Below are 17,793 nucleotides of genomic sequence, written 5' to 3' on the forward strand. Positions count from 1 at the left end.
GCAGGAAGATCTTCTATTTGTACCAGTCATTTACCTGCAACTGTATCAAACTAAACAAATGAACATTATTTACAGGTCTTTACACTCAGTGCCTAAAGACAAGCATCTCAGTGCAGACTTGAACTCGGTGCCCTTGCCTTATCAAGAAATAGGTCTATTTGTTAAAATTATGGTACATTGGTTCTCCATCCTGGCTGGTTTAGCTTATCTGGGGTAGAACCTAGGTGGAGACCAGAACTCAGTATTTTTTAAAACCTAAGTTTTCACGTGCAGCACAGATTGCATCTCTCTGCCTGTTGACCTAGTAATTCAGGTGATTCTAATGATCAGGCTAGTCTGTGAAAGATTGGTTACATATATGACCTTTTTGAGATATCAGCTGAAGAATGATGAGGTTCATAAATCTGAAAAGGAGTGCTTTATCTCTCACAAAGGGCTACAGCCTGCAGGCTGGCCATCTTGCAGGCTGGGAAGCATACCCACTGGCCAGTAGCTGAGAGCAAGCACTTTGAGGAAGGGACACAGGGAACAGAATTTATGCCGAGGGAGGTAGCTGAATATATATAATTAATAAGCTATAGGAGGAGTCATGAATATTTAAGAAGAAACATGTACATGCACAATTGAGCTTCATGCTACTTTGTAGGACCTACATTCAAAAAATGGCAGTGTTAGCGTGATCCAAGGGAGGAGCTTTTGACCCTCTGATGTCAAAAGGAGAAGCAGAAGACATGAAAACCATCACTGTGCAGCCTCCATAGACTAGTCAAAACCATTCCATGGTCAGTGGTCTCTTATCAGAAAGGAATGCTGGTCAGTTGCTGTGCTAAAACCACAAAAGGGAGGAGTAGCATTAGGCATTGTTTGAAATCATCAGTGGAGCAAGTCTTTCCCAAGGGCTGATTCTGTTTAACCCACAGGGAAGAAAGCCTAAGGGTGGTTAAAGAGGAAGGGGGTATAATGAGGTATGTCTGACATCCCCTCCTGTCATGGCCGGGATTTCAGTTTTAATGTTTCTCTGGGGTCCCTTTGGCCAAGAGGGGATTCATTCAGTCTTCAACCGGTTGGTGGGGCAGAGATAACATCTATAGAACCTCTACTACAATGCAAGTCTCTATACTAAGAGCTTTAAATGGCTAAGTATATTCTTCCTTACACCTCTCTTTGAGTGGAGCTACATATGGGTATTACCCCATTTTACAGACATGGAAAATTGCCTAGAGTCACAAAGTAAGCAAGCCTGGAACCGGGGGTCCAATCCAGGAGGTGTGACTCCACCGTCTCTGGCTTTAGCTCTATATAGGGCTTCCTGCTCTAAATTGGCTTTGAGCCCTTCAATGTTATGAAGTATTACCCTCTCTACTGAGCCAGAAAAAAGGACGGGAAGTTAGAGACCAGGATGGAGCTGGATTTATGTCTTAGAGAAAGGAATCTGATAGAGAAGGAGAAACAAATACAGCCATTGGATGTCAGGGGACTCAGGATGCTATGAAGTCAAACCAAAGAACCTTCCTACCATGTGTAAGCCCTTGCTCCAAGTGCAAGGACTTGATCTTTTCACAAGGCACAGATCAGTTATTTGCAGGCAGTATGATACAGTGGAATGCCCTTGGACCTCAGAGTCTAACCGAGCTTTCTTGTCAGCTACAACACTTACAAGTATGGGCCCCATAGGCTAATTCTTTTAACTTCTGAGCCTCAATGTCCTCAATTATATAAAAAACAAAAATAGAATCTTATGCTTCAAATGGCTCTGAGAATAAAAGGAGATAATGAACATGGTAGCCTGTAAATAACTTGCCTCGCCCTTTTCCCTAAGCAACTCCTACTCAGTTCAGCCATCAAAGGGTTAAGAAAGCCTATTGAGTGCAATCATGTGGTTGGGATATTTTATTTCTGAACAAAGGTTTATAATTTCAGCTCGGCTATTCCTATACCTAGCTCCTCGCTGAATCTTTACGGCTGCCTATGGGACTTGTAAGCAGATCCAGGGCTCTGGGTAATGGTCTTTGAAAAAGCATTGTGCTTTAATAAGTCACTTTTCTCTCCTCAGGCGAAGTTCACATGAATTAGACTGCAAGGCACTTTATGCAAAACGTCTGACCTTCACTGGCTCTGATTTGCATTGTCATCGTTCCTTTATTCTTCTAAAGTGCCTTCATTTTGCATAATGTTATAATGTTATTCAGGCTTTGCAGTTAGCACTATTTCATTTCTCCAATTATAACCATTTTAGGCAAAGCTATAGATAACCTTCAGAAACCCATGCCTGTGTGATCTTTCATTCACAAGGAGGAAGCAATGAAACGGGACTTTTTTAAAAAATAGGATAAAACTAAAAAGCTTATTTTTGAGCAGAAATTTAAAACTGCAAGATTAGATTTTCATTCCCTTCTTAGGGATTTAGAGTCAGTGTTGTCTGTGTCTCCCAAGCAAAGCTCTGCATTACTAGTTAGTTATTACAGGAAAAGTTTACTATGGACACAGAAGCATTCACCTAAGCAGATTCACCCAGTGCTGTTGTTGTATAATTTGAGGGGTCTCTCAATCTGTGGTCTCTCTTCCAACTGCTCCCAAAGGTCCCGTCCCACTGCAGAAATGCCATCTCAAGGCCAAGAATTGGAACCAGTTAATGAACAGATGTCTGTGGAAGACATGACATTCTACATTGTTATCTGTTCTTTATGTTAGCCTAAATGAGATTCTGATCCTTTCACCCAATTTAAGGTTGATGATAGAAAGACTGCGACAAAGATTCTGAGATGTGGATGGATAGGGGGTGAGGAGAAAACCCTAAGCCAAGTGTCGATCTTTGTAAACTTTGCTGGGACCCTTGATTAGAATTTGAATTAGAATTAGAATTGTTTCCACTAAACAGTGGAAAAAACCATATATTTTCCACAATATTTATAAAATACCTACTGGCCACCAGACATCAAAGTAAATACTAAACAATACAAAATGCACCCACCCTCCACAGTGTTTACCATCCTAGTCAGGATATTTAGTGGGCTAGGCAAATGGTAAGGGAATTTTGGCAAAACAGAGAGCTTCAGGTTACATGGCAGAATTAAATTAAACTTCAAAGTACAAAGAACCTGTGGTTCTTTTATTTCTCTACTATTTTTTACTCTCTCTGACACTGATTTACTAAATATGTAAAGAAAAATACTGAATTTAGTTCATGCTAACTGAAGAATGAATCCATTGAATGGTTAAATCATTTACTTATATTTAAGGCTATCTCTTTGGAATCACTGCTGTTTTTCTTGGTCCTCTTCCTACCCTGTTACTTCCCTGGGAGTGTGGGAATATGGCTGACATGCCCGTGGTGCTGTGTGGAAGGCAGGTCCCTAGGTCTAATATTTGAGTGTATATTGGGTGGCATCTCATTAAGTATGGTTGGCTTTACTTTATCCCTGGCTGTTTAGCAATATTGATACTGACATCCATCAGTAATGAACTGTTCCCTAGACTATTCTCAGCCTAAGTAAGCCAGATGCCTCCACCACCCCTTCAGACCCCACCAAAACCCTCCTTAGTTCTCCCTGACACTACAGACCCCTCCAAGTGATGCCACTCCCTCACTCCAGCCCTGAGTCAGGAGGGCATTCCTTGGCTTCTGTTGAAGAGTCTCCTCAAGCCCACTTTAGTTGGCCCCATTATAGGTCCAAGGACTCTAAACCTAGTGTCCCTCTTTTTTACTATCACCTGAGGAATCTCAGGACTGCTGATAAAACCCTCTCTTTATGCCAGTCCATCCTCTTTTTTTTTTTTTTTTTTTCTGAGACAGAGTCTCACTCTTTTGCCCGGGCTAGAGTGAGTGCCATGGCGTCGGCCTAGCTCACAGCAACCTCAAACTCCTGGGCTCAAGCGATCCTCCTGCCTCAGCCTCCCAAGTAGCTGGGACTACAGGCATGCACCACCATGCCCGGCTAATTTTTCTATATATTTTTAGTTGTCCAGATCATTTCTTTTTATTTTTAGTAGAGACGGGGTCTCGCTCTTGCTCAGGCTGGTTTCGAACTCCTGAGCTCAAACAATCCGCCCGCCTCAGCCTCCCAGAGAGCTAGGATTACAGGCGTGAGCCACCGCACCCGGCCTAGTCCATCCTCTTAAACCATGCCTGTACCAGGCATGTTGGTTTGTGGCTGTTTTGCATTATGTCATCCTCTGTGAGTCCTCAGCAGGGAGGTGAAGAGAGCCCTCTTCCCTATATAGTCCCCCAATACAGTCAGCACATCTTCCCTTTCCAGAACAGGAGATGGAGTTACACCCCGTGTTGCCTTCCTCCCCCATCTCTTCTTCCTTCTCTGTCCTTTGGGCTAGCAGAGAAGGAGCCTTTCCCTATGTGTGATCGTCCTTCTCCTCAAGGGCATTCATCCGTTCCCACCTCCTTCCCTGCACTATACTAGCAGATAGGATGCAGGGAGGCAGAAATATTAAAGTAAAATCAATTGATAGATATCTAAAAATATCATTCTTTTTATCCTTAAATATCCAGATTCTAGTCACCAAATGCTGGAACAGCAATTTTGCTTTCCATTTTGCCGATAAGAAGAAAGACCAAAATGAAGAGTCAGAAAGAAAATTGAGGGCAAATCAATCCCAATATATTAATACCTCAAGCAAGTATCTATCTAATATCTATCACTTTAGTGACACCACATTTTGGAAATCTCCCAACCTGACTGAATCTTCTGTTTGTTTTGTTTTTTTTTTTTTCTTTCAGGGATGCTCTTCTTGATTCTGCCGCTTAAACAGAGGTGCTTTCCTTGGCCACCTTCTTTTTTTTTTTTTCTCATCTCTACTATATGTGTGGGGGGGGGGAGAAAGAGAGAGAGATCATCTGCTCTCAGAATTTAGCCATCATCTTTAAATCTAGACTTAACATTTCATTCTTACCTTGTCCATTTTTCTAACTGGTATATCTACCTTAGAGGAATGCTAGTTCCTCAAATTGGGCATCCAGAGAACTTAATAGTCTCCAAGGCATTGACTTTCTAGGGGGCCGTGTTCCTTTTTATTTTAGGATCTCTAGTGTCTAGCACATTATCTAGCTCAAAAAATATCTTATATAAATGGATGGATGAATGGAAACTTATGCCACACTTATGGTTCATAACATATCTTATAATAGAACTGCATGAATAAATGGATGAGTGTCATCTGCTTGTGCACTTCCTATAACTAACTCTGATTCTTTATCACATGCTGTCTACCAACTCAAACAATCTGCATCCCACAATTTGCTGTAGGTCTACTGTCGAACACTTGCAGCTCTTCCTCACTGCTTTGATTTTCCAATGCTTAGAACACATGAATTTTGCCAGGGAGGTGTAGAACTGTTCGATTCTGTCACCCAGAGCTGAATCACCCACAAAGTATGACATCAAAGCTGATGATAACATCCTTCTCACCTATCATCTTCTTTTTCTGTCTCTTCTTTCTCTTTCTGTCTCTTGCTGCACTTTAAACCATAATAGTGTCTCATACAGCCTTGATATCAAAAAGCTGACACAGGCATTCAGAAAACCAGTGACATCTATAAAAGAAAAAAAAAATCACTTTTTCTTTGGCTAAATATTTTTCTCTCAAACACTTGTCCTCTTTCCCAGAAACTTAGCTGTGCTATTTGTAGCCTGAATTAGGTGTGTATCTTTCCAAGAGTCTTCCTTTCTGTAAGCAGTGGGAAGTACTCAGAATGCATTCTCAATTTTAAATTATTAGCAATTGCCTTATTTATAAATCAACCATCTCTACAGGCTATGTTGGTATTTTGAAAAAGGAGGCAACCACTAATTTGAAAATGGTTTTCATTTCTAGGCTTCTGGAGCACCACCATGTGTATAGGGAAGAAAAGCATCTGATAATCTAAGAAACATTTTAAACTTAAATTCTCTTTTTTCACTAGTCATTTATTAGTACTATATAGATGCTCTATGTTCTTTATATGAGTTACTTATTGCTATTCAACAAATCACTCCATAACTTTGTGGCTTTAATAATAACCATGTATTGTATCTCATGAACTTTTAGATTGTCTGGGAAGTTCTGCTGATCTGGACTGGCCTTGGTCAATCTTGACTGGGCTCATGGGTGCATTTATGGTCAGGTGAGAGGTAGGTAGGCAGCTATGCTGATCTTGGATGACCTTCAGTCTCACATGTTTGAGAATGGGTTGGTCCAGGATGACCTTGGCTGTGACAATTCTACTTTGCATAGCCTCATCTTCTAGAAGGCTAGTCCAAGCTTGCTTTCCAATAGTTAGCAGAATTTGACATATGAGAAAACTCAATCATGCAGGAGGAAAAGTAGAGACACTCAAGAGCTTTTTAAGTCTCTATTTGCAGCATGTTTGCTAATATCCTTATGACCAAAGGAAAGCACACTCCATGTCCAAAGTCAGAGGGCTGCAGGTTACAGGATGAAGGGCATTAATAACAAGGAGCCAATAAGTGGGGCCATCAATGCAATTGATTTATCACTTTCCAAATGCTCTCTGACTTTGTGCATACCTCATAAAAATATAGCTGTAAATGCCCTACCTAATTTAATCCTTCTGGAAATAACACCATCATCATCAACAACAACAGCCTTCCTGGGGCACCAATCACTATATTTAAGCTATGAATAATAATTCTTATTTAATTGACAAAACAACCCTAAAAGGTAGACAGTCATTTTTTCAAGCCCAAATGCTTTAACTCCAAATCCCATGGGCTTAAACATCAGGCCAGTCTTCCTCAAAAGCAGGTTTGAAATGATATCACCTGTAGGAACATATATCATGATGATGGCCTTTTATCATACTTTGTTCTTGTCTCTCAGTAAAAACTCTTTGGTGAAGAGTTTATATACCAAATCCCTTCTGATAGAGCAAATTATTTGAATGGCCTCAGGGTGTGTTAATATACAAGCATATATGAAATTGAGAGATACAATGAGAAATATAACTCAGGGATCATTTCTCAATAATGGCTCACAAATCATTGTGTGCCCAGTCCTCAGTCCTTTGGAATGTCTCTGGATCCTCTCAAATTGTTGCTAGATAACAGCAACAACAGAAATGAGCAAGAGAAGAATCTGCTTCTGGGGCATCCCTCAGCCTTGGGCCCAGCTGTTCAAGGTCTGTTTTCCTAGACCCAGGATGGAAATGACCTACCTATGCAAACATGGGGCACAACCAACCACATTCGATAGCAGGTAAAAATGAGGAAGGATGAGGGAAAAAAAGATGCCCCATGCTTAATAAAGAAGCCATCATGTCTCATTGAGCCTGACTCAGGATATGCTTTCACACAATAGACTCTTCAACAAAATCCTCAAGGTAAAAAAATCGCTTCATGTAATTAAAATTTTATAAGCCTCTGAAATGACCAAGGCATTTCAGAAATATAGTCTTTAGGTTGCTGTGATTTTGTCAATAAAGGCTATGCTATGGGCAGAATGGGACATTGTAGAATATATCACAGTGCTTATTGTAAGTTCTTTGTTTTGTGTGCTCAGGATTAATTTGCTCCATGGGCCCTGGGAGTGCCCCAAGTAAAAATGGAAGCCAAAGGTTGAAAAAGTTTTTCTGTAAAAGACCATATGATAAATATTTCAGGCTTTTCAGGACATAGAATCTCTGTTGCAAGTTTGCCATTTTTCACAGAAGCAGCCATAGACTATACATAAGTGAGTATCCATGGCTTATTTCCTATAAAACTTCATGTACAAAAACAGATAGTGGCCAGATTTGGACCGCAGGCTAGAGTTTTCTGACAGCTGATCTGAGTGGCCAGGAAATCTGCAAAGATGTGGGGTATGTTGCTTTGAGCAGTAGGTTTGGCTTCTGAGCAGGGCAAGGCATGGGGAAATTTAACTGAGAAATTTAAGTTCATCCTTCTTATGACAATCTGCAATTGGAATATGTCCAGCTTGGTTAAGAATTGTGTGATAACCAGTGAGCTTGACAGCCAAGACAGGACCTCTTTTGCAGAAACTGAGTCTCCTAGAGGGAATGAGACTGGCCATAGAAGAACCTTATCTTCCCTCTGAGACAAATTCAGTGCTTTTCTCAGCTACCAACCAACTCTAAAGTGCTTAGAATCTAAAGGTAGGAAGAATAGTGGACTCAAGTCAAATACTTAAAAAGCATTGAACTTGAAGCAAGGAGACCTAAGGTCTAGTCCCAACCTTGCTCTAACTCTACAAGTCAGTTATTTGATGATTGTAATCAAGTTTTCCCTACCTACGAAATGGTGGATTCCAGGGTTTCTCCAAGTACCATCTATGTACCCACATAAATCATACACACATGTGGACACACGTGTGCACCATTCACCTTTAGAATTATTTAAGCTGCTTATTCATTAACAAAAGGAAGATTCTTGGCACCCCTGCAAACTTACTAAATTATAATCTCTGGGGGTTGGGGTCTGGTAATGTATGAATAGCATGAACTCTGGGGGTTCTTAAAATCCAGAAAAGTTTGAGGACCACTGGACAAGAAAGATACTTTCTAGCACACCTTCCAGTCCAAAGTTCTGTGTCTTTCTAAAATGTGGTTAAAGTATACCATCTTCTGCTGTGCTGACTACTCAGGAAGAAATGCCTATTATCCATGACACACATGGAATTCATTAGTGCTATGTGGAATTTTGGAAAGAATAACCAGCCTCACCTATACCTCTGTTTGGAGAAATGGCTTCTTGGCCTGGGCAGATATGTTATTTGACAATCAGAAGGGGAAAAAATCGTAACTCCACACCCTTTTCCTCAGGCCAAAATGCAAATTTGGAACTCACCCCGAATGCCTTTCTAGGGAGGTGGCCACAGCTGATGAGAGATCTACACTTGTAAAAACAGGCCCTGGAAGCTGAATCATATCCCTGAAACTGACATAGCTCCCTTCAGCTCAACAGAGCAGCTGAGAGAAAGGTGAATGGTGCACACGTGTGTGCATGCATGTGTGTGATATGTGTAGGGAGAAGGGTTGTGTATAATGGGTGTATGTGTATGCCTGGTGTTTGTGTACATAGATTTATGTGTCTGTTTCATGTATGGTATATGTAGTGATTGTGGCATAGGTATGTTGTGGGTATATGTATGTCCATGGTGTTTGTGTTTGTGGTGTATGCATGTTGTGTGTGTGTGGGGGTTGTATGTGACTGTGCCTGGAATTTGTGTGTGTGTGTGTGCTTGGGGTATTTGTGGTATACATGGTGTTTGTGTCCGTGGTACATGTATGCTGTAGGTATACATGGGAGTGTGTGGTGTGTATGGTATTTGTATGTGTGTTTATATGTTTGGGGAAGGCAATGTGAGAGGGATTGTTAACTAAGAGTCAGATCCATAAAGTCAATAGTCCGTACTATGTGCCAGCCCCAGGCTGGGTGTGGAAAGTACAGAAATAAGTTAGAGCAAGTCACTGCTCTGACATACCTCAGAGCCCAGAATGCAAATTTTTTTTGGGTATTATGAGCTAGGAGGGCACTGCCTGCATCACCCTCACAACAATCCCTTTGAGATAGAGACTGTGATTATCCCCATTTTACAGCCAGGGAAAACTAAGGCTAAGGGAGGTTAACTATGGAGCTCCAAGAAAAACCTAAAGAACTTGAACCCAGGCAGGTCAGATTCCAGAGCCCATTCTACTAACCATTTTATCACAGTAGCTATCTTCCATAGCGGGTTTTGTACGCATCATGATCTCATAAAGGTGCTCAGGACAACCACGAGGTGGACGTTGTTATCATTCCCACTGTGCCAATGAGTCAATAGCCCAAGGCCACAGAATCAGCAAGTGGCAGAGCTAGGATTTGAACACAGGCAGTCTTGCTCAGGATGCACACCCCAAGTGTTCTGTTACTTTGCCTCTTAAAGACAGACATGCAAATGAATGACAACCCAGAAGATATGTGTATACAAAGACTAGAGGAAGAAAAGGCTAACTCTCTGGGAAGGCTAGGGAAGGCTTCCCCCAGGAAGTGCCATCTATTGTCTTGCATTTGCAAACCTGACTCTGGGAAAAATAGCAGAGTCCATATTCTGGCCAGGACTTTCAAGACACCAAGGGAGAGTTTGGTGGTTGTAATTTCATACCTCTTTGATTTGTCCTTGTTTGGGAAGGGAGCAGGGAGCCATGTTTTATCTCTGTCCCCCTTTCTTTAAACATAAACTCCCTCGATGAAATGTGAAACGCCTCTACTGGTCACCCCAACAGCCTCCTAGAATGTCTCCCCTCCCCAGGAGCTAAAGAATAGTTAAGAGCAGTCAAGTTTGCTGGGAGACAAGCAGGGAATAGGGAAATAAAAGGTTTGTGTGTGCAGAATAGTGCCGTCCAGACAGCAAGGCGCTGGGGCATTGGAGAGAAAGTCTATTTGTGTATTTTGTTCCCAGCTCCACTGCAGTTTCTAGTCTTCTTTCCAAAATAACTGAAGAATATTAAATAATAAGTTCATGATCACTATGTGTTCTAGAAAGATTGGTCTGATGGGCTATATTCCCAAAAGGTTGTTTTACCCTCACAGGTGTGGGTTTAGCTGTGGACATTAATAACTGAAGCCAGAAGCCTAATGTTTGCGGGAACCATATTGTATTTGTTATGGAAAAAAAATCTTAAAAAGATAATAAGATATACAAACGAATGATTAAACTTAAGTCTATACAGAAACTGCACTGAAGACATCTTAGCAGACCAACTGGGTCAACTCCTCAGATCATCTTGAGACTGTGAGTGTGTGTGTGTGCGTGTGTGTGTGCGTGTGTGTGAGTGTGTGCATGTGTGTGAATGTGCGTGTGTGTGTGTGTGTGTGCGTGCACATGCACACATCACTTTTGGCTACTTTGCACCTGCACACTTCCAAGAACAGGAGGTCACCACTCGCCCAGCAGGCCACTTCAGTGTTTTGTAGCTCTGATGGTTCCTAATAATATTCACCATTTGTCCTAGTTCTGAATTCTGAAGCTACCCACAGTTAATTTTGAATACTTTTTAGTGACTTCAAAATCTTTTTGGAAGAACGACACGAAAAAGCAAATATGTATATAAGCAAAATAAAGAAACAAATGAAATCTTATCCACATAAAAAGCCCATTGATTATTTGAAGATGACTAATGCCTCCCTCTAAGCCTTTTTGTTCTTCATCTGGCTTAAATTCCACTCCCGCCTGGCTCTAATCCTCACATCGTGAGTCACGTGATCCTCTCCCCAGATACACGTGTGGCACACACACACACATCTGTGCATGTGTGTGCACACACACTACCGACTGGCAGGCTCAGCTCTCCTTCCTTAAAACTCTGACTGATACCGTCCTTAGGTATAGTGTGAAGAGCTCGGGAGACTCCTTTTAAAGTTAAGCTTGCTAATGGTGTATCAGCACTGGTGTCATACTACAGTGTGTTCCTTTCATGCCCCTGGGCCCCAAACCCCAGCTTGTAGTTGGGAACATATTGGGTCTTGTTGCCATCTCTTGAGTGTGACCCTGTCTTGAGCCACCCCTCTTAATGATTAGGTCCATTCCTATCACACTGGCTGATGCTTGGACTGAAGCCTTGATCCCAGGCTCCTATCCAGTGATCCTTCCTGACCCCATGCCATCAGACATTTTAACAAACTCAGTCTTTATATCAAAACAATCAATTAAATGTTTACAAGGAATAGACAGATATAGCAGGTAGCTAAAGATTACCCCATTCCTCAACCAATGTGTATCTAGTCAAATTTACCATCTTCCAGGCTTCGTTTTTCAAGTTCTTCTTCCAAAATATTCTGAAGGACACTTCCGCGTTCCTTGCTGAGATTGACTCACATGGCATTAGCTGCACTCAATGCTTTGCTATTCTGACAACCCTATCACAAAAGGAAAGAGGTGAATTTGACATCGACTCTTCTTACTCTTATGTAATCCATACAAGTTCTTGGAGATCACTGCTTCCTTCTCTAAGTGCTGAGGAAGGAGAAAAAATATACATATATATATATATGTATATATATAATTATTAATTGTAGAGTTTTCTTGGAGATGAACATCAAATTTAGATGTCAATACTAATATCCATCTTTCCTTCCTTACTTAACATCGCACAATTTGTCCATCTTCAGTCCTCTGGAGCTGTCCTCTGCAGTTCCTCCCAGATTATTTACAGTCACAGCCGTCTTTTTGAGTTCTTAGCAGGAGAAGCGTGAGATTTAAATGTGATTTCAAATCTTGTCTTTACCAGGTAATTTATTCAAGGTGGTAACCGTGGACAAATGATTTATTTTCTTTGCACCATGGTTTCCTCAACTGCAAAATGGATATAATAATATTTGTCTTCCAGAGCTGTGAGAAAGAAATTCCACAGCATACCTAAAACACTTAATGTGGTGCCTGATGTGTCTTTTAATAAATTTCTCCCCCGTGTAGATATTTCCAACTCCGTTCATCTCTGCATCTTGACCTCACACAGAGCTTTTGTAGATTGAGCTCTGTGCTTCCACAGCATTTCCTCATGTATCCTTGTCTCCATGTTCTTCTCTTTCCAGACGGAAGATCATTGTCCTCGACAGAGATGACATATTTTATAAGACTTGTACAGCTCTGTTTCCTCACTGTCATTTGTCCACATTATGTCTTCTGCCCTGAGCAATGAGCCTTTTCCTTTTTTATTCTCCTTATTGTGAAAGTAGCTTCTAACTGGTCCCACTCCGACCCCCAGTACCCTTTTTATCCTGGTTTTCACAATTCTCAGTTTATTCCCAAGAACTTATTGAAGGCTTACTATGTCTAGTATGCACTAAATGTTGAGAACATACAGACAGGGTCCCTGCTGTCTCCCATCTTATAGAGAGCATTAGTTTCCTGCAGGTGAAGCTGGGTTTAACTTTGTTCCCGAAACCCTCGGGTGAGTGTAGCACACTATGGAGCTGGGATCTAATCTAGGTGCCCTTTGTGCCATATGATGTTGGCACAAAGGACATTTGAGAAGCCTGACCAGCACCAAGGAAATATTATGAAATAGGCTGTTGGGGGGAGGGGGCATGGGCCTCCTCCTGACATCACCTGCCTCTGTTCAATGGATTACCAGCTAATCCTTACTAAATGGCTACTGGATAGGGTTATTAAGGTATTACTGATAACGACTAGGGTGTGAACCACTTCCAGTGGGAATGGAGTTGGTGGCCTTATTCTATCTACTCCAAAGGAGGGTGGGAAATGATTTAAGTGGCTGTCCTTCCTCCCATCACTTAACTGTCAGTCCTAATTGAACATTTCCACAGCTCTCATATATTAACCTCTAAATACAGTGAACAGAAGGTCCTTGTACTCCACAATTACACACTCTTTACCTTATAAATCCACTCCCATCTTACCCCTTCCCCATGTAGTGAGTATAAGGAGCTGTCCACTAGCAGTGGGTAGTCAAGATCTGGGCTATTGTCTCCCTCCTGTCACTGCCTGTGTGTGTGACCAAAAGGAAGTAACTACACCATTTTTTCAACTGTAAAATAAAGGAGTTGGATTTGGATAACTTGAAAAAAGGTCCTGCTCTCAAGTTCTAAGTGGTCAATTGCCTCAGTTCCAGAGACTCTTGGCTGTGCACAGATTTTAGCAACCTGCATCCCACCCAAACACAATTAGCTCTGCAGAAATAAGGACAGAGCTCTTCAAGGGGACCACTGGCCTGAACATGCACATTCTTGTCTGGGAGCTCATGCACTCATTTAGACAATTTTCTAGTGTGTGTGTGTATGTGTGCGGTGGAGGGAATAAAACTGGACCTGAGGCAGCAGACTTGCATCTTGGCTTTATCATTTATATGCTGTGTGGCCTTGAGGAAGCTGTGTCATCTCTCTGAGCCTGTTACTTCCTCTGTCAATTGGGATAATGGTAGACCCTCCAAAGGCAGTGGTAGGTCTCAAATGTTCATAAAACTGAAGTGTTGGTCTAATTCAAAGATGGCTTGGGGGATTTGAGTCTCCAACTGTGATGTTGGTAAGCATGAACACAATGAGCTTACTTAGATTGCTTGTTTATTTGAGGTAGCTTGACTGAGACCACCGAGGTAGGCTCTGTGAGGTAGTGGGACTCAAACTTCCCCAAGTTACCCCAACGGCATGGTCATTATTCACAGATCAGTTGAGACACTCCAGTGTGATTCCATATGCCAAAAGTGCCTGGCGTACGTTCAAAGAAATAAGACAACATACTACTTCTGTACATGAGTCTGCTTTGTGCCAGGTCCCAGGTTAAGCACGCATAACTCTAAAGTCCTTTGCCCTGCAATAAGGCAATAAGGAAGACAGCATTTTGTAAGAGCAGCATCTAAAGAAACAAAATAATCCTCTCTTAGGAAATACTGTCTTAGTTCTTAAGGTTTAAGATAAGATTGTGGAGATGATAGAACATTTCAGATGGTAGCTGCGTGGCTCAATCAGCATCTGGTGGGGATCTGTTTATCCGAGCCTTAACAGCATTTGGAAAGTGAATGTGTGCCTGGCACCTAGCAGGCCCTCAATAAGTCTTCAGTCAATGAATGGATGAATTAGTGAATTCGTGTCTAAATGAAAAGTAGGGAATAAAATATTTCATAAGACCAATGCTATGAAATTTCAATTTCACACATACCTATGCACCACCCCCCAAGTTAATCAATCCAAAGGCAAAACTCCAGAGTATTTTACTCCTATAACATTTTTACATGCATAATCACAGGCGAGTGCTTCCAAGTATTCTGAAACTTTTTTTTTTTTAATTTCTTCCAGCCCTGGCAAATTTTAATCTGAGATTAGAGACGCAGGAGGAGAAGGGGGAGAAGAAAATATAAACCATCCTCTAAAATCTAAGAGTTCGTGGGAGTCACCCCCTCAATGTCCATCTGCCACTCCTCCTCGGTAACAGACTCCTCTTTTTTCAGGGGGGCACATGGCTGCGTAGGATAAAAACATTTTTCTGGTTCTATTGAAACTAGGTGTGGCTATGTGATATGTTCTGCAATGGGATGTGAGCAGAGTGTTGATTACATCTTCCTGGAAATGTCCTTCAGGGAAGGGAGCTGTTCCTGCCTTTCCTTTTTTCCTTGTGTGTTGGCTGGAACGGCCATCATGGATAACGAGATGAACTTGGGGATGGAAGCCATGCATGAAACAGTGCAAGCATAACTCTGATCCTGAATGCAGTCCCTTCAGACTTTACCTGAGAGAGAAATAATCTTCTAGCTTTAACAAACAAACAAAAACAAAGCTGTGCTCTGGAGTTTCCCCTTGCACATAGTTGAAGCCAGCCCTGACTCACAGAGTTGATGCTGCAAAAATTTGAAAATGCTATTCACGCAATGTGCTGCAACAAAATGAGCACCAGATGAGGAGTCAGAAAAATCGAGTTCTAATCTAGTTTTTACCACTATCTAGCTTGTTGACATTCAACAAATCACTTCCTTTTCTACACCTCAGTTTTCCCCTGAACATAATGTGGGGAAATTTCTTCACCAAATTTACTACCTATGATAATTCTTAAAATAAAAAAAAAAAAAGTGGCATGAGCTCCTGTGTGAAAGATCTCATCAAGCTTAAAAATTTAGAAAAAGAAGGGTCTGAAAATTTGGTATATGCTTACAATGGAATATTACTCAATCATAAGAAACGACAGTGATCTAGCACCTCTTACACTTTCCTGGATTAAACTTAAGCCCATTATCCAAAGTGGGGCACCACAAGAGCAGAAGAACGGGATCCATTTGTACTCACCATCAAATTGGTATTAACTAATCAACACATAAATGCACATATCAGAACAACATCTATTGGATGTCGGGCAGGGGGGAGGGCGGCGGGAGGAGGGGTGAGGAGGGAGGAGGGGACGGGTATTTGTATACACAAGGAGTGCAATGCGCATTACCCGAAGGATGGACATATGTGAAACACGGACTTGGGGAGGGGAACCAAGGGCAACACACGTAACCTAAACATCTGTACCCCCATAATATGCTGAAATAAAAAAAAAAAAAAGAAGGGTCTGATAGTAAACACAATCAGCTAACAAATATTTGTTGTGCACCTAACTCACTCCAGGTATTGCAGTAGGTTCTGGACATATGGAGGTGAGCCAAACAGACACAGTTCCTATCCTCAGGAAGGTCACTATCTGGTTAAAAAGAGAGACATTAACATATATTCCTGAGTGACTGTAAATAGGACAAGAATTTCCTAGAAGAGAGAAATGCATATGTTATGGGATCACGTGTGGGGAGACATTACCTGGTTGTGAGAAGAAGGCAAAGTGAAAAAATGCATGAGGAAGTGATATTTAAGCAGAAATATGAAGACTGAATAAGGGTTAATTAGGTGAAGAGTAGGAAAAAAGAAACACTCAGAAGTGCATTTTATACAAACCTTAAGGGTTTCTTAAGAACAAGTCGATCAAGCTTATTAAGCCAGAAGAAGAGACTCATGTGTTCATTCTTTCCCAGACCTGACTGTATTAGTAATGGCTGCCTCCAAACAAAATCTCCACCCAATCCTTAACACTTGTGGTTTTCAACTCTGGAAGATATTTTTTCTTGAAGTTACACCGAGCAATTTTAGATTAGATAATTGCCTTTTCATGTACACTACATTTTTTAATTTAGTGTTTACATAGCAGGGTCACATGTATAATCTCATCTATGTACTAATAGTGGACAGTATTATCCTCAATTACAGGGACAGCAATGGAAACCTGGTGATGTTAAGTTACATACATGTGGTCAAACAGCTAGCAAGTGGTGGGACCTGGATTTTCCCCTGACCATCATCCTCTGGTCCAGGGTTCTGTCCACCTCTCTTTCTAGTGCAGCAATCATTTGCACATACAAGGGTAACTATAAGGGAAAGAAACTAATTTATCCCTTTAAATAGAAAGGTGACCAATTAATCCAATAATGCTTGCTGGATAGATTAAAGTCAAGTGATTTCCTCATTCTATTTAGGACCCACACAAGCCACACAAGAAAATAAATGAAGACTTTAAAGCCACACTTTGGTTTTTGACCCCAAACATAATTACATAGCTTGATCATAGTCTTCGTTTGACAGAATTGGTTCTGAAGGACACTTCTCTGTTTCCAAAGAATCAACTCCACCCTCAAAAAAGCAGCACTATATGGAAGACTCAAAGGAATGTGCTGTAAGCCCTAAAGGGAGTTCTCAGAATGTTCAAACCTGTTTGAGTAGTGGCACTGTCATCTGAATACGGGCTCAACCTCCCCGGGTGAAGACTTTGAAGGCAATCAGTAGTTCTTTGAATGAATTGGTCCTGACATACTAAAACCCATAAGATTACATACTTTTAAAGAGGTAAATTGTATAATACATGATTTATATATCTCAATAAAGCAGACTTTTAAAAAATAACCTCCCAGGTTTATCTTGCACTGACTGTTATCCCTGGGATAGCTGCTGCAAAGCTCAGAGAGGTATCTTTATGGCTGTTTCAGTTAAATTGGAGAGACATAAACCCACCATTAACCTTGCTCCTTCCGGCTTATGAGACAGCTGGTGACCTCCTGTGACCTTCCTGGGTTCCTTGTACTCACTGTGTCCATTACTTCACAGGAGGTAAGGGAGAGAAAGTAGGTTGAGCCTTTCTGTCTTTCTTTCTCCAACGTGGAAGAGTCTTAAGAGAGGGAAATCTCCATGTCACAGCCCAGCTGCCTTAGGGCCTGCCAAGTTATCACAGAAACTGACAAATCTCCCAAGGTCCCTCAAGAAAACCATTTCCTCAAGAAGATTCCCTACAGCAGAGTTCAAGGAAGCTGCAGAAATCTGCAACATGTGGGGGCAG

The sequence above is a fragment of the Propithecus coquereli genome, unplaced genomic scaffold (genome assembly GCF_000956105.1).
Source record: "Propithecus coquereli isolate 6110/MARCELLA unplaced genomic scaffold, Pcoq_1.0 Scaffold234, whole genome shotgun sequence".
NCBI lineage: Eukaryota > Metazoa > Chordata > Mammalia > Primates > Indriidae > Propithecus > Propithecus coquereli.